Source organism: Anser brachyrhynchus, assembly GCF_964034855.1.
Source record: "Anser brachyrhynchus genome assembly, chromosome: 1".
NCBI lineage: Eukaryota > Metazoa > Chordata > Aves > Anseriformes > Anatidae > Anser > Anser brachyrhynchus.
In genome coordinates this window covers 106194154-106216309 of record NC_137694.1, presented here as the reverse complement: position 1 = coordinate 106216309, position 22156 = coordinate 106194154, and the positions used below count along the sequence as shown (strand labels likewise).

The 22156-nt window shown below is 42.2% G+C and overlaps 1 long non-coding RNA gene across 4 annotated transcripts; it reads right to left on the bottom strand.

Annotated features, from left to right (window-relative positions):
* Positions 1-272: 272 nt before the first annotated feature.
* LOC308186646 lies at positions 273-16007 on the bottom strand. Of its 4 annotated transcripts, none has more exons than XR_013944169.1 (5): positions 14885-16007; positions 13798-13920; positions 12973-13122; positions 11912-12179; positions 273-11354 (listed from the first exon to the last, which is right to left on the bottom strand). It is a non-coding gene; the product is annotated as an uncharacterized lncRNA (long non-coding RNA). The 4 variants fall into 4 exon arrangements; XR_013944171.1 differs by lacking the exon at positions 14885-16007 and having other exon boundaries at positions 11912-12029; positions 12106-12179; positions 13798-14066; XR_013944170.1 differs by lacking the exon at positions 14885-16007 and having other exon boundaries at positions 13798-14068.
* Positions 16008-22156: the final 6149 nt, after the last annotated feature.

Genomic DNA, 22156 nt, shown 5'->3' with positions numbered 1-22156 from the left:
TTAACAAAGGGTTAACACAGGTTAATAGGCACAGAGTTAATAGACACAGAAGTACTGAATTACTGGGTTTGACTTCCAAAACTGCTGGTCACCTCTGGCTCCAGCCTTGCCATTTCCCAGCATTTCACTGCAAGTCTCATGGTTCTTGTAGCTCAGGGGAAAGAGCTGATGTGAAAAAGATGGGGGTTCTAGCTAGTTCAGGGACACAGACCTACTCTTACAATATTATCATGTTGATACAGAGAAGGGTTTCCATGCAGCTGGGGCTTCTGTACATCAGGAGACCATGCAACCCTGATAGCAAGCATTCCTTGATGCTGTTGAGAAAATGCTTTACCTGAACATCTGATCCTTCCTGTTACAGTAGCATGCTTCTAGCCCTTTGGTGTGTGGTGAACTTGCCCACCTCCAAATGATGATAAGAACATGTAAAACAGAATGCACCATCATCAAAACAATGAGGTGCTGGCACAGGTGATGGAGCAGAGCCACTAGGGTAAGAATTCTACCTACCTGTAAGATGAGATTGATGTTGTTGTAAAGAGGACTGCATAACATGGTTACCTGCCACAAGAGGAGTGAAATCATTTGTGCATTCATCTTTTGTCCTGTATGTTCATGAACTATAAAATTATTAAGTCATGTGATTTCTAAGCAAAACCTAACTGGGAAGACTGACTTGGGTTGAAAAATAAAATTGTTACCACAGAGCAAATTGAGTTGTAGACTTTACAAATCAGGCCACCTGCTTAGATGCTAAACAAGGTTTCACAAGTTTGTTTTTTATGAATGAAACATTCATCTTACACCTTTAAAAGCTGGGGTCTAAAATCAATCTGCTTGCAAAAGCCATTGCTAAAGCGTGTGAGATAAATGTGACATTAAATCACACAAGCCACTAAACAGAGTCTGATACCATTTCCCTGTGAACAAAAAGCAGTAAGAAATCTCACAGCTGCTGTTCCTGCCCTTCAGCAACTTTTAATTTTTACTGATTGACACAACACCTACGCATCACATCATCCACAAGAGGCATCAGGTCTGTTTCAGGAAAAGCAAATTACTGGTTATTGTCAACAGCTGGCAGAAGCCACCAGGAACTGCTTCTTCATTCATTTGTTTTTCTCAGACACCTATAAAGAGCTGTCATCACATACCAAACAAAGTAAGCATCAGGCAATGTGTGTGTTTCAGTGCTGGTTTACAAGGTTTCTTTCTCCATGACTGGGAGACATATATTCAGGCATGTCAGCCACGACAAGGGAGCAAAGCAGGTACAAAGTGGGCTCAAGTACAACGTTTCAGAGTTGGTCACATTTGAAGATCACTCTTGCAGTGGATGGCAATGGCAATGGGACACAGAGGAGAACCTGGACCTACTTGGACTAGGCGCGCTGCTTCATGAGAAGCTATGTGCAACCTTTCGATGAAGGCTGTTGCCTTCATAGCACTAGGTAATATTTGCACTTCACTGTGAACTGAGGGGGCAAAAGGTCTTGGCATGATGAAGTCAAGAGCTACTCCCTGATATTATTTGCCCTGAGACAAACTGGCCTTTGTAGAAAGTGATATCCTTTACACCTACGCAGATATCTGATTAACATTTGAGGGAGTACTGTGAGTGTATGGGCTGGACACCTAGGATTTCCCTTGAGATATATGAAAAATGGCATATGAAAAAGAGTTTCATCATGTGTGTGCAAACCATTTTGACCAGTATTAAAGTCAGAAGGTGACATGAAATACAGCATATCTTTATGAATGCATTGTGCTGTAGTAGAGAAGATAAGTTTCGCTGAAGTAGCAGAGTGAGTTGTGGGTGAACGAAATACATTTTTTCATGCTGGAATGTGATCAGGATACCGGGTAAATGCCACTGCTGCTGAGAAAAGACCTGAGATGTTTCAGAAGCCATAAGTGGTTAGGAGCTTGGTTTCTCAGTCTTGTCCAAAATTCAGCAATGTTCATAGAACAGCCCCCCTTAGCACCACAGTCGGTTCAACACTGACTCAGGGGGAAGAATGCTACCCACTGAGTCACCAGCCCTGCTTCCTCCAGCACTGGCTTCTCTCTGCTGGTTATCCACTCAGGCCCAAACATGCTTAGCTTACAAGAGCTAACAAGACTGCAGCCCTGAGAAGGCTGGGTGGCATAGAATAAAAGCCTTGTGGATGCCAACGTGTCAAGGTAACCCACAGTAAAGTTTCTATTTCTGAGGTTTGTTGTTTGATTTGTGGTATAAACACCATACTCACCTCAAGGAGACACAGCACACTGTAGATTTTCATCTCCACTTCCCAGCACCTCCACAAGCATGGCTTACACGAGGGCTGCATTGAGCCCAAGCTTGTGCCATGCAGAAGAAGGATTCAGTTGCATAGGAATACATCTGTCTCCCATCCCTCTCCTCTGGAAATGTCTGAACCTCACAGAAAGGAAGAGGGAAAGCACAAAACCCATGCTATGTTTGATCTGAACTGTGCTTAGTCTATATCTTTTCCTTGAAACTATGCTGAACACATTTGGGGTGGTAAGAATTGAGCTTGAGCTAGAAATAGAAGGTCTATCTTTAACATATGGCCCTAACACAAAAGAAAATCACAGTGGCCCCTCGAACTTAGGAAGTTTTGCTTGGATATGCATTCCAAATTTATCAGATTTTTCTCATCTTCAGCCTCCAAAGAAAAAATCTTCTTAGATATGGTATACTTGCATGCCCAGCAGACTGGACCCAGAAACATACTTTGGTTTTAAATTAAAAAAAAAAAAAATTAAAAAGAAAATCCTCAACTTACACACGTCATGCACATGTAAGTAATTTGCAGTCTTCAAGTACTAACCCTTCACAGCCTGAAGCAGGGGCAAGGTCCTTCTCTATTCTCACAGGGCCTCTTGTCATTATGCAAGCTTTCATTCTGAAACTCAAACTCACATGAAAAATACTCAGGTTAGTGAATTTGAAACTCAGCCCGAGCAGCACAAATGAAAACTCTGTCTATTAACCCATTCTTGTTCCTCCTCTCAAGAGCAGACTGCTTATTCTCACAACAGCCCAGAACATCCTACCATATCTGAAATTTTCTGCTGGAATGACAATTTGCTTTCAGTTCCCCAGATTGTATTCACATGTCTCTGGCCCATGCACTCAAACCTGTATCCTTCCATGTCGTCGAAGAGAGAAGGTGAAAAGAAGATTCCTTGATCTTCACAACTACTTTTCTGCACTTCTCAATGTATGACCACATGTAGCGACCTCAAATGCTAAAGGATGTGCTTCTGACCGAGCAGTCCCTGGGCAAGATGCTTCTGCTGTTGGCTGGTGAACTAGAGATGGTGAAGAGCTCTTAGGGCAAGTTCCAACAGATGGAAGACAAAGGGTAACGTGGGGTTAAAGCTTGCAGGAGCCCAGTGTCAAAGTGCTTCCAGGAAGGTTTAAAAGAATATCACAGCAGTAAAGCAAAGGGAGCAAAGTGGTTTAATAGGCTAACTAAAGGATGGACTGAAACAGACATCAGCTCTGTCAACAGGTTGCTTCATGGCTTTGGTCACACTAGTCATTATTTCTGCCAGTATTTTTTTCACACGCAAAATGGATATAATAAGACTTACTGAGCACTTGCAGTATCATGAGGAAAAATTGGTTAGCCTTTTTAAAGCCCTATGGAATATGTTCTGTAAGACTGACAGCAGACCATAATATCTAAGGAGAAGGCGAGGTAATTAAAGCACAAATATGGTGGCAGAAAGAAAAAAAAAAAATTGAATCAGAAAGGAACAGCTATTATTAGAGATGCCTAAGTGATGGACAAAAAAAAAAAAAGAGGGAATTAATACAATAAGGAAAGACAACAAGTTTCAATCAAGAGAAATAAATACTACTAATAAAAAAGCACTAGCAAATATGAAGAAAAAGAAAAAGCAGTGTGAGAAGACCTGAGTTAAGAAGGAAGAAGTAAGTGTTGGTTTTCCTTAGTACCACCTAAGATTTTTAAAAAATAGACACCTTAAATAGCCACTTTAGTGTTACAACCTGAGTACCAGTCAGTGTGTTGCATGTGAGAAGCAGAGGATAGAAAATAGGAAAAAAAAAAAAAAACCAAATAAGAGATAAGCAGAAAAAAAAAATCAGTTGAATGTAAAATTTTTAAGACTTTTTAATTATTATGTCAGTAGCCATGGTTTTCTTGAGGAAGGCAATGTTTTTTGTTAAAACTGCTTTTCAACAAAAATCTTCAGTGTTGGTCAGAAAGAAGAACATAAAATCTAAGTGCAATAATTCAAAACCTTTCTGTGTTATACTTGAAACGACCCCCTTTTTTTTTTTTTTTATGAAAACCTGATGTTTCTGTGGGAAAATCATCACTTCCCAGACACCTCTATTTTTAGGCCTGTGTTCTCAATTAGCCTGGTACTCATTTTCAGTATGCCTCTCTGCAGTGTTGCAGCAATATAGTATACCAAAGGGTTACAAAGAAGCCTACCTGGTATTAAAAATCTACACCCATGATTTTCAATGCCACTGCTTTCTTTTTAACCTTCCTTTTATCTCTCTGCATTTGGGAAGACATGCATGGGGTGTCAAATCTTCCAGTGAGAACTTTCCATGGCACAAAATCACGATGGGAAAGAAAACATGCAATAAAAGCACAATGCACAAGAATAACCTTAGTAAGGCTGAATCCTGACGTGTGCCTTGGATATGTGATTGAACCCCAGATCATCCACTAGTAATCCTCCTGCTTTTGCTTGTACATGTCTGAAACATTGGCTAAACTGACTGTTCTGGGAGAGACTCTGTAATGACTCCTTAACTGTCAGAACAGACAATTGCATTGGTAAATGTAAATAAGTCACTTTGAGCATATCTGTTGCTTTCTGCCTACAGAAGTTTGTCTTAGTGGCACTGGTCCCATTTACAAGCTTTGCGCTTGAGGGAATAAGAAAAGCTGCCCAGATCATCATGGGAAAGTTTATACACAGAGCAGCTCAGCCAGCAAAGTGCTTGGCTCGACACGCTGCAAGCACAGAGGCTGCCCATGGATCCATCTCCAAAGGCATTCAGCCTCTGCCCAGCTCGGCTGACTACAGCCGTGGATCTGCTCCCTCTGCTCCAGCACCTGCCCCGTGCTGCTGACCGGGGCACAGCAGCCACTGGAGGGGTAGGAGCTTGCCCTGCAAGCAGGCAGGCTGCTCATGTCCAGGGAATCTCCCAGGGGCCAGATCTTGACGCTGTTCCTCATCCCGTAGGGTGTGACTGCCAAGTGCTCGTCCCACTGAGGTGGCTGAGGAGAGCCAGGACGGGGACCAGCAGCTGGTCACCCTGCAAGTCCTCACGTTCCAAAGGGCTTGAATGTTTTGGTGGACACATGTATCAGCCAGGCCAATGTCTCAGGAAGACTCTTTCTGCTGTGTAGGTGAATATCCAGAATCCCATGGGGTTTGGCATCATCATTAACTCTCTGACTGTACAGGACCCTCTTCACTGGGCAGCCACAGGCCAAAGCCCCTAGCTGGCACTGAAAGGAAGACCACAACTGGGTGTTAGAGGTTCCCCGCTGTGATGGAAACTTAGGGATCACCTGGCACAACTGAGCTCTTATATTTGTAATCATTCCTGTTGCTATGGCCACTGCATGTGGGTATAAATCTTTCCCAAGTGACATTACTATGGGAGAGTAGGGTGTAGCCCAGGAAAGGGTACTGTTTGATTGATATGATTTTTTTTCATGACCTGTCCAGGTCTCTGAGTTTACCCATTCAGTTGCTTTTGCAAAAAAATTTCCTCATGACAGAGCACTCGTGTATTTAGTAATAATATTTAACATCTATATTGGACTCTGTGTCCAAGTGCTATACAAACACAAACTCATTCATCTTATTTTTTATCTCATGACAGTTATCTGCAGTGCTGAGTTGGTTTGATCCCCACCTCAGAGACCTTTTAACAGTGGAATTGTTACCAGACAAATTTCCCATCTAAATCACCACTAAGGACTGATAGCTAGGCTCCCCCACTCTCAGTTTTAATCAGTGACTCCTGTAACTTCAGTGAAAGGCCTCTAGGTTTCTGCTGCTGAAGACAGGAAAAATAAAATCTTGGAGATAATTTTATTTTAGTTTGTTTTCACCATGAAGGTGTTCACTGGGAGCACACTGTTCTCAGAATTATAGATAGACTTGCCATTTGCTCATGGGAAATGGAGTCAGGCATCTCTGTACTAAATCTACTCATAGGCAATAGGGACGTAAGCCTAACACAGGTCCGACCTGTAATGTTCCTACTCTTTCTCCACTTGCTGTCGTCAAATTTATTCATACCTCCCTGGACCAATTCAAAATAAGTTACTAGGACTGCAAAAATAGATTAATAAGCAGAGACTTGGAGTTCAAAACATTTAGAGATTAAAGTGAGAATTTTTCTCCAAGCTGAGCTGAGTTAAAGCATGAAAGAACATTGAAACTAGCAGCAGATGTTGTATAAAGAGGGAGGACATGAGGCAGAGATTAGGCACCTCCTAAATGTGGTCTAAAGCCTGTATACTTTCTTTGCAGCTATCTTCAGCCTGGCTAAGACTGAACACGGCGGTAAAAAAAAGCAGTATGATAAATGGGAGGAAATCCATAGGTATGGAAAGTGTTTTACCCACAGCAAAAGTAAACTTGATGAAGCTCAGTGCACCGAAACTGGCAGGAACAGTTAAACTGTGCCCAAAAATGGTGCTAATAATAGGATGTAATAATTCATTGTAAAGTTTAAGGCCATATATTTTGAGAATTTTTACTCTAAATTGGTAAGTCATTAGTTACAAATGAGTAATAACAGTTTCTGTAGCAGGCACTGTTAGGAGGTCTTCCTGCATACTGAATGCAGCTCTGGTCACTCAAGTCCACTGCTGACGAACTCAGATTGGAAGAGATGCAGAAAACGACTTCAATGCAAGTATACATGGAGTGGCTGCACAGAAAGAGAAAAAAAAAGAGTAATTTTCAAAAAGAAGTAGGTCCTGAGTATTGGAACCATTATAAGATTGATAATTTCTGAAAGGTCAACTGAGTTAGCTCTATCAAAGGAAATTAAAGGAAATTAAGACAAATGGAACAAATGATCTCACATAGCAAAGCCAACAGAAAATGGCTTATTTAGCTAATGACTTTCCTTTCTGAAAACATGGGAAAGAGAAGAGCTGTTCAAACTAAAGACAATGTTTGCTCAGAGCAATGTGTAAAAGCTACCCTTAGAGAAATATATGCAGGAAGTAGAAGAATGTTTCAAACCATCAGAGGAAGGAAGTTTTGGAAGAGCTTTCAAGAGGAGCAGCAGGAGAGAACTTTCTACCCAATTTGAAAAAGAGATTGATCAATGTATGAAAGGAATTACAGTATGTGGTTTCCCATGACATCTGAAAATAGGACCCAGCAACTTTGGATGTAATTTACAGATTTATTTCTCATGTTCCTCCTCTCTCCCTGCCACCCCAGATATTTTCAAATTAAATAATGATTTAAAATCATGGTCTGTAGTATTAATGTCGACCACATGACAGATAGGAATAGGAAAAAATGCTCCAAGCTTAAGTTTTCAACAAATTTCTTCATTTACCCTTAAAAATGAGAAAACACATAGGGAGGATCTCTCAGTAACCATCACCTCTCCCATCACATTGTCTGTCTTCAGAACCCTGCTTCAGAGCAGCAAAATGAAAGAAATCAGCACCATAGTTACTGTCCCTTAAGCAACTTCCAAGAATTTTCTTATCAGTACTGAAATGAAGCAAACCACTTCATATAATGCTGTGTAGCCTGTTTCCAGCAACTCCTAGGGCTGCCAGAAACATCAGCTGTGCGGAACAGGTAGGCTTCTAAGCAAGGCCAACACATGCTTTTAGAAAACATATTTGGAGATTTTTCCTGGGAGTTCTTTTGCAACCTACTACCCCCAGTTTTTGTTACCTGAAACATCACTCAGAGATGGGAGATAATTCACAGGGCATTTTCATACTCCACTATTTTATTAAAAGCTCTTGTGAACTTATCAAGATACTTTCACCAGATTGTTACCAGATTCACCCAGCACATCACTATTATTCTCCAGAAGAAAAGTGTGTGTGGCACCAAAATTAGCATTTAAAACACTATCACACCTGCTTCTGCTGGTACCAACTGCCTGTAAGATTCATGAAGTCTTCTGAGGAAACTACTTCTGGATATTGTGTGCTCTCCAAATGAGGTTTTTGTGACTGAAGGCAAACGAATTTTTATGCTGCTATTGCCATTTCAGTGTCTTTGGTGCGCATGTTGTGTCTTTACCAGATTTACTGTGGTTTCTTCCTGCTTCCTTTCTTTAGGGGAAAAACTGATCTGGAGAGAGGAATTGGGAATAAGAAACATTCAAACTCCAGCACGAACACTGCATTGCAGTGCTTCCAACTCCAAATATTCGGTTGACTTATCCAACGAAAAGAAAATGCCTTTATGATTTTCACTTAGTAATTTCACAGCAGAGAGCAAGAACCAAAGCTCCAGAAAGAGCTATTTGTTAGCGCCTGGCCTTGCAACATCTGGACGCAGGTTACCCAGTGGGTTTGAAGCAGTTTGCCTTCCACCACACCCACTTTCTCTATGATATCCTGTTAATGCATGTCTCTGACCTTTACTGTCAAAATCCATCTGCTGAATTTCAGACCCGTGGGCTCCTCAGACAGCCTTCACTTTTCAGGGTGTTCTTGGGTGACTCTTCCGGTGGTACAGTGCTGTGGGGAGCACTTGTTTCTGACTTTTCTGCTGTGTTTGCTGTTTGTATTTTGCAAGACACAATTTATCAGACACATCTAACCATAGTGCATTGTAGAAATGAATGTGTAAATTTTAAAAATTGCTTTACGAGGAAAACAAAGCCTGTAGTGACTGATTCAGTACCTCAGCCTATTTCTTCCTGAGACAGGCCCTGTCTTTTTGTTCAAATCATTGACTTGTGTCTCTGCTAAGCACAGCAGTTCTCCCCTAGGGCCAGCAGGACTCCTTATGGCTTCCACATGGTACTTGTAGTTCAAAACTCTAATGGTCATCCCTGAAAGGGCATATCCACTGCACTTAAAACATAAACGTGGAGCTTCCCGTGTCCAACTCTCCTGCCAGAATTTAAGACAACAGTTTTAACAACTCTACAGAAGGCTGCTCTCACTGCTGGTTGCTTCCAGCCAAATCAGACACTGATCTGTGGGATCACAAGCAAGAAAACTTGTACAAAACGATCTCCCAGTTTGTCAGACCCAGGTTTGTGACAGCTTTGGTCAACTTCCCCTAAGAGCCTGGGGCTAAGCTCTGCCTGGGAGCCTTGAACTTCACCAGCCGGTTACAGCAGAGGTTCCCCCACTTTAGGAGGCGATGCCATGCCCAGCCTTGGTGTGCGTGTGTCCAAGCCTGGAGAAGGAGGCTGGTACCACAACCAGGCACCATCTGCTGTAGCCTACCTTCAGCTGCCAACTGTGTTTTCAGTGCCCACGGGGATGTGAAACTGCTGTTTGCACACAAGGTGTAACTGTTTGACAGCCCAGCCTACTACGTCCTTGTTGCTCCACGTAGTACTGTTATTGCTGTCCCAGCCTTTGATAAGGCTAGGGCCTCAGATAGCTACTGTACTTTTAAGTCTGCCTCCAAATAAGCGGCTACCTTTCATCTCTGTTTTATTGCCAAGGACAGAGACAGACAAGCCAGACCACTGGCTGGCTAATAAGTAATAGGGAACTTTGCTGAGTCCCACGGTCCTCCTGTTCTGGTGATATATTTTTAATACATAGAGATTTATACATATAGATTTTTTCTATCTATAGCCCCTACAGTGTGAGCAGCAGGCAGGGGCCAGCACGTGGTGCATGCATATGCCAGAGGAAATGCATGTCTGCAAGGGGACTCAGCTGTAACTGAGTAACTTGACAGGTAGAACAAACTCTTTCAGCCCTTTGCTCTTTCCAGTCCCCAAATATGACAGCTTAATCATTTTCTAGACACAAAATGTCACCGAGATAAAGCAAAGTTTATAAAGGAGGACTGGTCACATGACAGAAAAAAATCTGGTAATATATCAAAGCAAAGAAACTCAAAGTTCAGGAAACATTTGTTTTCCTCAGAGCTTCCCCCTTTCCTCTCTCTCAGCACTCAGAGGATGAGAGAGGCTGGAAATTCAGCCTGAAGGTTCCTTAAACAAATATAGCTCTGTCCTTTACATCACCATACGGCTCACCATCAACGCCACATTTGGTAAACTGTGAAAATTGAAACCCAGTTGCTTTGTTCCAGCTATTCAAAGGTACATAGGCACTGAAATCTTGCTGAAATAAACTGAACTGGCAGCTTCCTGTGACGGTTATAATGGCTTATAGCTTTACATGGCTTATGGAATAGTCAGACCCATTCAAATTTGGACAAGTTTTTCTCTCCACCAGAGTGAATGTGAACATGTTAATGTTTTCAAAGCTGCGTTTCAGCTGGCAGAAGCAGTGCTGTGCCATGCAGGATGGGGTTATGGCATTGCACCTCCCTTGAGGGGACATGACTTAAAACTCAGCACAGGCTCCTCAGGCTCTCTCCTCTGATAATCATCGTACAGATCTGGTTTGTGTGGCTAAATTTCAGCTGGAACCTAGGGTCAGCTTTCACCCTCATGTGCGTATCATGGTTGAAGTGACCCACATGAAAAGCGGCTACACTAAAATCAGCTTAGGCAGGAGGCAATTCTGGCCTTCCACGTTTCAGGCTGTGCTGTTTGAGTTTTTTTGCTGCCTGGCCAACTATTGTGTTAGACGCTGTGCAATGAATAAATAAATAGGAGAAAGAGCCAAAGAGGAGGAGTTTGTTCTTCCAAGCAACGCATGGCCTTCTTTCAGTTACAGCACAGTGTTTATTATCTACCTTGAGAGGACAAGGGTTGCTTTTTCAAAACTACATAATTACGTGCATAGACTATATGAAACCATCCCTGACCTCTAACATAATAAGTCATGTGGTTTCTTGTAAGTGCTTTTTGGGTGCTTGAGTGAATCACCAAATTTTGAGGTTTGTCGTCAGTAATTTTTGGTAACACATTTTAGCCAACAGCATGATTACCCATAGTTGTTTGTTTTTCATTTTACATTCCTTTAGCAGAAGACCCTTGTGGGGTGGCGGCTTTCTACAGCTGAAAGTCTGAATGGTAAGACCGGCCTTTCTATGCACATTTATTTGTAACATGTTAGTGTCTGGAAAAAGCCCTGAGGCCCGTACAAACTCACCGGAGGATGCAGTCCCAGCCCTGGAGAACTTTCATTCTCAATCAAGAGGGAGAAGGTGTGGGAAAAATGTTCAGCGCACAAGTGAAGCTATGAGAACATGGATAATTAACCCCATCAGCCATCACTTTCCAGAAGTATTTAGATGCTCAGAGAGGTATCAGACACTGATACAAATGCACCATAAAAATGCACAATACAATACATTAATTGTGCTGCGTGCTTAACTTCTGTGGAGGATTATCAGAACTTAGGTGCCTTTTTCCTTTTGTATGTCACCACTGTGCCTAGGCACATAGTTAGATACCTCATAGCTTTTATTAAGCCTGCATCTTTTTTTTTTCTTTCTTTCTTTTTAATATATATGTAATTTCTGAAAGTTGTGATTTCATAGCTTTATACTAGAAAGATAATCCCTGACAAAGGCGTTGCTGGAGGTGGAGAAGAGATGAGAAGGGGATATAGAAGTGGTGCAGAAGAGAAAATAAAAATGAGAGGGAAGAAGTAAAAAGAGCAAGAAGAAGAGGGTGGTTAGGATGTGGTTTGCAATGAAAGCGGGCCTGAGCAGCTGATTGTTTTCAGCAACAGAGAGGAGCAGGATAAAGGAATCAGGACCAAAGGCAGTGCAGGGAAAACAAAGAAAGTACCTCAAGTCCAGGTGAGTCCTGAGACTAACAGGTCAGTTTTATTGGCTTTCTGCAGCCCAGGCCACTGCCTGGTCTTAGGAATGGCTGCAAGCTTCACAGTGATAACAAAATCTCCCACCTGCAATGAAGACAAATACAGCAGGCTGCGCAGCAGAGACAAATGCACGTTCTTGCACCTCCAGCCCTGCATCTACCTGCAGTGACTCCTCTCATTTCTTTTCTCCGAGGAACGTTTCACGCTGTGGCAGACTGATACGGATTGTATTTGCTGTAGAAACACAAGTGTCCAAAAAAACCACAGGTCCATCCCCAAGAATTGCATCATTACCTCAAAAGTGTGAATGACCCCACTTTTCACAAGCAGAAGCCTAGAGTTTGCCGTCTTGTAGAAGATATTTGGGATGGGGAAAGGGGGACTTCTGAGAAAGGCAAGCTGTTGTAAGCAGGGACTCATGGAAGTCCCAGCCCATACCACAGCTTTGAAGCACTGCCATTTGAAGCCTCTAACTCCACAAGTGCCTGGCTCTCCCCCTAGCAGGTTCAGGCAAGGTGCCAAGGTTCAGGCTGGGAAAAGGCAGAGGGGACCCATCAGTTCTGTGTGAGAGGATGGTAGACATGCATACCTGAGGTATGGAAGTGCTTTGCTTAGCACATGTTCAAGCTGGAAAATGCATACAGTATATCTTTGGTCTCAGTGCTGATGAGAGAAGGATAGAAGCCACCACCTAATGCATAACCAGACTCCTCTCATAGAAAGAGCACACAGACCTGTAGGCCCCATGCTCTGCTCCCCCTGCAAGGGCTTTCCAGGCAGTGGAGCCAGGCAATGCAGCAACCGTGACAGTTTTGGATAAAGGCCAAGCACCACTTGAAGGTTTTCATCCAGGTGACTTTTTGCTCAGCCAAACTTTGCTCTTTCTCTCTTTCTCTCTCTCTTTCTTTCTTTCCCTCTAATATTCTGTGTTAAATCAGACTAACCCCAGTATCAGCCTAGCAGAGTGGAACATTTGTTGACAGAGAAATGAAAATTTTCCTCCTGAGAAAGGGGAATAAAACTTCACCTGCAGAGTTGAATTGTGAAGAGCCATGTTTTTCTTCCAATGCTGTGCCTAGGCTGGGTGGTGAGGATCATCCTGGAAACCAGAAGCATTGAGCACAGCCAGGAACCATTCCAAGTACAGACTGCAGAGTAAGTCTGTTCACATCAAGCACTGGAAGGCAAATAAAGCACAGACAATGCTTAAAAACTCCCACCCTGTTCTTTCTTGTGCCTTGATAAAAGAAAATGAGAAGCTAAAGAACTATAACAATTTCTCCTCTTGTAGTCATTTTCCCTTCTCTGCTCCACACAAACAAACAAACAAAACAAAACAAAAAGGTCTTGTTTAAAATTGATCAAATCAGGACAAGGAGATGTTACTGGAGATTTAACCACTGTGATTTTATTTTTGAAATTTCTGTAAAAAGTAGAATATCTGAGTTGGAAGGGACCCACAAGGATCATTGAGTCCAACTCCTAGTTGTACTTTACTCCAAGTAAAGTACACATGCATCACATTCACAGAGACTGTCCCCTCCCTTTCTGCCAGGCTTGCTCTCCCCTCAGTGTATTATGAACAGAGCCTTAGCCACACACAGGACTTGGCCAGCTAGTCACTGACTTTCACCCCTTGATGCTTTCTTGATCTCCTGTAACTCACTGTTGATCATATTGTTTTTAAGTAACTGTATGTGTGGGTGCGTATTAGCTGTTAAAAAGCAGTTTACATACCTTAGCTGCACTCGGCCAAGAAGCACACACATAACCCAACCCAATAAATCACAGCAATAGGAAAACAAAGAGGGGGCAAAGAGGAGGCGCGGAGCCGTGGCTGCAGGGTACTCACACTGCCTTTGGAGCATGCCAACCTGTTGCCAGAGCTGCCAGATCCAGCTGTGCCTAGCTCTTGCTCCAGGAGATGTCTTCCAGGACAGGTGACAGCCACAGCCTTGGTGGAGCATGGCTTCAGCTAAAAGAAATATTTTCAAAAAAATAGTACTCTCTTCTTCCAACGCTGCCCCAATTCTGCTCCAATGTAGATTTTGTTATCCAGCCTGCTCCCATTAGTAGTTTCTTCTGGACCCATAAAAAATGGTACGTAGAAAGAATATACTGTCCTGACAGAAGGACCAAGCTCTTTTAAGAAAAAAGACAAGAGGAAGAAAGAAACTACTTATTCCAAGCAAATTTGCCACCAATCTTCCCTAGGGTAGATAATAATTGGAGTGAGCATAGCTACGAGCTTACAGATTTGCCACCATCTGGGGAAATGCAGTGTTCCATGGAACAATCCATAACAGAGCGCCTTGCCCTGTTGGCCTGTGCCAATCAGCCTGCCAGGAAGCAAAATGCAAGTTAGCCAGCAGAGCAAAAGGCAACATCTCCTGCTTAAATTTAAAAACAACAAGCCCAGCCAGAAACTGGGCCCAGGCCTTAAAAAATAATAATTTTTTAAAAAGTCTTTAAAATCTGTGGAGCTCTGAAAAGAAGATTGTTTTACAGTGGTCTAAATCTAGATGTTGCCTATCCTGTGATGTTTGAAGGTGACCAAAGCCTTGAACTTCAGCTTTGATTTTATAAAGCTTGCAATGTTTTTTAGTGATGTAACAAATACAGCTCCAGGGCTCCTAGCGTTGGATCAAAAACTCCAAAAGAAGTGAGGCACAAACCTGTGATGTTACACAAAATTCACTCTGCCAATTCAAAATTGCCAAAGAAATCTGATAGTTAGCATTGCAGGAAAAGGCTTTGTTTAACGTTTAATTAAAAAAATATATATGAAAACATTTATCTTTAATTCAGAAAGCTCAGACCTACAGCACAGAACCTCAAGCCACTACAGAGGGGAGGGGAGCTGTTCTTATGCCTTGCTCCTCCTTCCCTCCTGCATTCCCCAGCCATGTGCTCTCCCAGCCTTGTGCCCCAGCACTTACCACTCTTGCTTCTGTGAGTCAATAACTCAACAGAAAGCTTCTCAGCTGTGGTAGGTTTCTGCTGCTGTAGCAAGTTAAAGCTCCTCCGACATCCAGATGGATGAGCAGTCCATGCCTGGTACCTTGGGGAACTGTGCCTTTAGCAGGCAGCCTCCTCTTTCAGCCAAGCCAGGCCAAGAGTGAGATACTGCCTAGACACTCTCTGCCCAGACCCTCTCTTCCCACTCCTCTATTTGATGTGGCCATCAATGCCACATACACCAAGTCACTTTGTGGTGTGAAGGAACTGTTCCTCGCTGCTGTCAAGTCAGGTTTCAGACAGGTAAGCCACTGGAAGTGACTCACAAGGCAGCCACGCGACAGCTAGCTGCAATGCAAGGGGAAGAGAGGGAGCATACACCTGAAGTACAATTTCCCTTAAGAGCCACAGCTCCCACCCAGCCTGGTTAATCTCATTTAAGGGCTGCTGTGGTCCCAGACTCACTCCTGCCCTTATCTATGCGTTTTTGCCCTTTAACTTGTGCCAACACTGGTGCCCATTTTTCCCACACTAAGGAGCAGTTCTGGCTTGCTAAACTGGAAGAAAACTATCCACTTCTTTGAAGGGGGTTGTTGCAGGGATTAGCAGGGCATGAGGGAGCAGAGGAGCCCTAGCCCAGATCAGCTGCAGTCATTGTGGGAGTTCAGCTATACCTTGAACCAGTAGCAAGTTTGAAACAGACAATGACATTCAGGATTTACCCCTTTTACATCCAGGGGGATGCTAGCTCTGAAACCTCACAATGATAATGCAGATAAACTCTCCAGCTGCTGGTAGTTTTATTAGAAACATCCATCTAATAGGATAATCCCTAGCTCAAACAGCTCTCCCCAGGGTCAGAAGCCACAACTATGCCAACCCATACAGAAAAACCTCAGGTTTTCTCCACAACAGCTTCCTGTAAATGTCACACATTTGTCAATACAAAAATCTGCTGGATATTGAAAACAGAGAATGTAGAAACACTATGAAATTGAATATGATTTAAAACAAATAATGCAGGGACTACCAACAAGTGTACTATTGACTTTTATACACAACTGTGTGAAACCCATTGAACTATTCTTGTTTAAATGAAGCCACCACATAATTCTGAGTCTGCTGTCCCCAGTGCCACATATTTTAGGAATGTGGCTAGAGACTTTAGCTACAACTTGCCACAGATAACATGATCTTACTGAAAACCAAAATTCAAGCATAGAAATGGACCATACTATACAGAAAAGGAAAATGACTAATAAATTAGGCACAAATATTCTTTAGGAGCAACCAAAGCTGAGAAAATAGAAAGTAAGGGACAAGTAACCAATGAATAAAATGTCTTCCTGATATGCAAAAAGTTTTAAAACAAGACCCTTTCACTAGAGTATTAACAAAATAGAAGCAAGCTGGAAAGTGACATTGTCCTCCCTGCTTTATTTCCACTGAGCAAAAGTGCAGAAAGTAAACAAAAAGTGTAGCGAGAGAATGCAAAGTTTAGTTCAAAATGCTTTTAGCTTTAAGTTAGTAGCAGCACATCTGTGAGAAGTTTTAACTCCATGTTTGTCTGTCTGATAAAGGGAAATTTATTTTCATTCAATTTTTTAAGTGCTCCAAAATTCTGGCTCCGTTTGCATCATTGTCCTGTAGGTTATTCTGACACTTTGACTGTACTTGTCTTTCTCACAAGCCAGGACATCCAGAGTGATGAATTCCACAGTAGCATTGAAAGAAAAGAAAACTACTCCAGAAATACATGACAGGGATGAGTAAGCAAGCCTTCCTGGTTGTTGATCTGTGATATACTCAGCAATTCCAGCAGAGGAAATATTTATTTTAGAAGGGTGCGTAGTTTCCGCTGGGTTTTCACTCCAGCACTAAAACCTGGTGCTGAAAGCTTTAATGATCAGATGATTTTCTTTCCCCTTTGAGTCAAAGAAGTGACTTTTGCTGTGTGCTTTACCTGCTAAAGCAAACAGCAAGTGCTGTTTGGTATATTTCAGGGGCTGAGCAGGAAATTTCTCCCAACGTGCAGTGACAGCACAAAGCATTCGCCTTTCTTGCAAGTTAGCAACATGGATAAATAGAAGAGCAGATTGGCTGGGTCACAGGTAGGCGACCTCCCCTCCTCCAATAAAATCTGCCTTCCTAGGCTGGGTCTCTGGAATCCTAACACTGCTGTTAGGCCAAGAGCAGAGATCCTCATGCCTGTGGTATTTGCTCAGAGGGCATGACCACTTTGGGCAAGTCTTTCATGTGAGTCAGCTTTAGCTGATCCATGGGAAAATTCCTTTGTGTTGTCAGGCAGGGTTTGCTCACAGTTTCAAAGGATAATCCAACTGAAAGGAAAATGCATCTAAATTTTAGCATATTTGGGCCAGCTCTTCAATTAAACCTGATGCAAAGCAAAGGATGCTCAGTTTTCTTTGCAAGCCAATTTGGATAAGGAGAATGCTCAATAAGGAACCTGTGTGTTCTGGAATGCACCACTCTCTGGCTGGATTCTACGTCATCTCTGACCACATCAAATATCACGTGCAGAAATATAGTCAATATAGATTCAGAAGAAAAGTGTAAGTTACGGCTATGATCCTGGAGAAAGGAAAATTAAACAACCAATCCTGCAAACGTATTCATTTGACTGTCCTGTGTCCCATCATGTTCTCTAGTCACCGAAGAAGACGCAGCAGAGTCAGGGCAAAATCAGGGCAGAGCACTTCCCACTATCATTCCATTTTCCTCCATAAGGAGCACCCAGAAGCCTCCTCTCACCCCATCACTGTGCAAGAGTTGTTTGTTCAGGACTGGCCAGGGTCACTGCAAGTCCTTGTGTTGTTTTATTGCCCAGTTAAGTGGCTTGACAGCCAGGTCTCCATCAGATGAATTCCCTGGTGTATATGTGAGGCCAAGAGTTATGTGCAGCACGAGTAAAAATGGCAAAATACAGGCTCACTTCCTTCATACACAGCCTGCAGTAATACAGCCCTTAACCATCCTTGGGGTCCCAAGCACTACTGCCATGTAAATAAATTAGTGTCACTGTATTGTTGTAAGCACCCACCCTGCATTTAGAGCCACTCTACACTGTACCTGCAGCCTGACAGAATTCTGTTCTAGCACAGTGACTGGGTCCCTAAAAAAAAAAACCACTCATTTTCCATGATGCCTTACCTAAAGACAAGGTCAGGGACTAGAAGGAATTCATACATGGGTTGGCAGAGAAATTTTGCTCTTCTGACACAAGGAAGTTGAGGACACCTTCAGGGAATGAAGAGCTTGCTGCCTCGATGCACAGGCACAGTATGAGTGTGTCCGAGACCCTTTGCTTGTATGAGTTGTTATAGCCTATTGACTTCAGTCAATGATGCTGTGCTGCTTCATGCCAGCAAAAAGGGCAATATAGTGTATTATAATCACTCAGCCATCAGTCATGTCAAGAAATAAGTTGCTAATCACACTTTTTTTTTCCAGTGCAAGCTGCCAGTCCTTTTTAATGAAGATAACCTTCAAAATGCCTTCAAACTCACTACTGCTGAAAGTCTGTCAAGGTGAGCTTTGTTACAGAAATCAGATTAGTCACAGCTCCTCTTACCCCTTTGCACAGCAGGCTCTATGTCTTCAGAAGGTCAAAAGCATAGGATTCACAGCCTGAATCAAAATTAACGCTCCTAAACCTCACAAAGTGAAGGTGGTTCAGTAATACGGATCCTAATCTGAAGATGCATAGCTCTGTTATGCACCTCAGCCATGGAAATGGACAAGTGACTTCAGGCTGATACATGGAAGAAGTTAGCACAGCACAGCAAGTTACTGGACGTCAGGTGAGCTCTGAGGGAAAGCATGCTTTTTTAAACCCCCTCTACAGAAACTTCAACATTTCACCTCATGCTTTCAGGGAGCAAGTTGTGGTAACTCTTCCTGATGTGGTAAATCACGTGTAAGCTGAACCCCCTGGGAAGATTTCTGATGGCTTGCAAGTGCAGAGACAGTGGAAAACCCACTAGGTGTCCCTCTGCCCCTTTATGCACTTGCATATCCTTAACATTATGACCTGTTGCGGCTGTGTTCAGGTGCTGGACCTGTAAAATGGGATCAGTAGATAGTTCCCTGTTACATTGACCTTATGGAAGGAGCAATGTGTAAATGTCTGGGAGATGCTTAGTTACTGCAGTAATGGAAATTCATAAGCAGCTCATGCACCTGCCTGATGTCTGCTGGCTACGCTTGCAAATATATACAGCATAATAGATTCTGTCACAGTTGTTTCTCATAACAGTCTCACTGTAGTTTCTTGTTTGATATCAACAGTATGATTTGCAAAGAAGGAGGAAAAGTCTCTGCTTCTCAGGTGCTGTACAGGCTGTTTTAATGGGCCCTGGAACCCTCTGTATGACCAAATACAGTATTTGATAGCCAGCCCTTTGGGGGATAAACGCTGTCTACAAAACCAGTGTTGGCTAACATTTTCATTGTTTAACAAAGGTTTTAGGAAAATCCATTTCAACTTTGAGGCTGTTAATGAAGAATTTATTGAATTATAATGAAGAATTTATTGTGGCTACTGTTTGCATAGTTGCTCTTCCCACAAATGTTTGCAAAGATTTTGTGTGCGTGTATGTGTATGAAGAAAATGAAAAGTAAATACAGTGTGAAATTTAGGGCATAACATTCTTCAACACAATGCACCGTAAAATTATTTGGAGTTAGTGTGCCATAGATACAAAAGTTTCCGGAGGTGCTCTCTATAAACTTTGTTTAAAGTCCTTATCTTAAATAGGCTCCTATACAAGCAGTATTGGGTCCCACATATTCAGACCCTTCTAGCTGCATGAGGCCCCTCAAGGTCAGTCAGTCTACAGTTTCAGTACCATTGCCTACCCACTCATATTTTAGAAGATGACTGAGTCAGTCCCAAAGCATACAGGCATCTAAAACCCATAGAAATCACTGACAATTAGACACTTAACTAAACTAAAGGATCAGAGTTTTGTACAGTATCAGGTGAAAGAGGGGACAGCATTCACATTCACAGACATGAACAGTATAAAACAAAAGAGATGAATTTGGTATTATCCCAGAATCAGGATCAAAGTGTTGTAAACTACAGTTGCAAAAAAAATGAATTTTTGAAGTAGTGGGAACAAAACCCCCAAGTAAATCAATATTTGCTGAACCAGATACAGCTATAGAACCAGGATTAGATTCTCATGCATGAGAATCATGGAACATTCCAGTGTGAGAATCTGAGAATCAGACTTAAATTGCTTTTTCAAAGCATTTTTATGAGATTTTATTAGAGTAGGAGAGTTCTATGGAAGCTATTGTGAAGTTGTATCACCATTCATCAAAAATGGAAATTGCTAAATCAGAGAACACCTTGTATGGCAGAAACTAAGTTCAGCTCTTCTGATATAGCATCCTCCACAGGAATCATTATAACAGGGTTCATCATGTATTTTAAGACCCCATGTCCTGGGCTCAAATGCTGATCTCTACATCTCTGAACTTTTGTTTTTCCATTACCTAAGTCTTCCTTTGGCAGTCTTCTCAGCCATTTTCTATGGCCAGCTCTCTGAATTTCAGCCAGCAGTCCCCCAAGCCCTGTTTCTGTAGCTGAGAGGAGAAGTCTACATCAAACTTCCTTGCTTTCCTGCTGGAGTCCAGCACCAAACTACATGACATCTTTGGCTCCTTTTGAAGTGAATATGGGCTTCCTCTAAAGACAGAGGAAGTAGAGGATTAGAAGATAGACAATTAAGTACCTAATCATCTAATTGTATTACGTTCTGTTTTATGGAAAAACAGCATGTCATACAAGTATGAACTTCATCTTCATACATATTCAGAGGGCAGAGGTGAGAAAGGAACAGAATTAGTCTTGTATCTGTAGCCTTGATTCTGACATTTCCCATCCTTTGAGTATGAGACACGCTTTACAGAAGATATTTTCTGGGATAATAATTATTTGGTTACTTAATTCCTTATTGGAGGGACACGTGTCTTTTTGGTGTTTCCAAGTCACCTATCACACTTCTGATGACTATTGAAAATTATTTGGAAGTGACACTTTGTATCATGAAAATACAATAGCTTGCTTACTTATACTTCAAACAAGACTGTACTTAAATGTACTATTCATCTGTTGCCTCTTTGATATATTTAATAATGTCCATGTGACCTTGTCAGGTTTATGAATTAGTAGTAGCACACCTTCCCTGGCCAATAATTCAGGTAATCCAACCCCTCCTCACAACCATATTAAGTGTGAATAAAGTTCAAGGGTGTTTAAAGAAAAGTGCTTAATAGTATTTCTGATACCAGGGCTAGGAATAATTTGCATATGAGATAGTATCCAGTGTGCAAGTTTGAGCCTATAGGGAACAGAGCTCAGCCCATGACTTTCACCTTTAGTTTTGAAGGCAGGGATTAATTTCTGGGATACTAGGATTACTTTTGCAGAGGCTGTGGGGCTACTTGAAAGTTAAAAAGCCATTTGTCTTCCAATACAAGCCTCCTTTCAAGACATTACTTCCACTACTGTACTGTGCATGCCCCACTAAAAAGTAGGTCCTTAGGTTCCCAAACCTCTGAGGGAGGCAGAGGGGACAGAATGAATGGGATTAAGAGTCCCCACTGTGGAGTCCCTTTACCAAAGCACTGTAGCCAGAGAACTCTGTTCTCCACTCAGTTTTTGACATAGTCTTCTCATCCTGAAAACCTCCACAGAACAGCTGTATCATGTACCTGCTTACAGATCACATTGGCTTCTGCAGGTACCCATCCTCACAAAGATATGTCTGCAATAGTTGAAAACAGTAGACAATTCATCTGAGTGTAAGGACTTGAGCAGAATACTCTACCCCAGCAAGCTTCTGACACTAAAAAGGAGCTTTCTGAAAGTCTGAAGAGTTTTTCTTTCCCCCTCCCTTTTCACTTAGATCACAGCTTGGGTTTTTCTAGCAATGGCTAGGAGCCAAATTCCCTAAAACTGCTAGGAAGGCAGTTCTCATACTATTTACAGTATAACCGGAAGCCAGAATTAGCAGATATCTCATGACTAAGCTCATTCTCATGAGATTTCTGGTCCAGCTTTGTACACTGGGGGAGACAGAAGTGTTATGGCAGGACCCTACTATGTTAAGCTCCATACAAATATTACATGCCCAGACCAGTATATTTCTTTAAACTGAAATATTTTAATAAAAGGTGTGCCAACACCTAAGAAATAGAAGTGAGGGAGTTCCCTAGCAAAT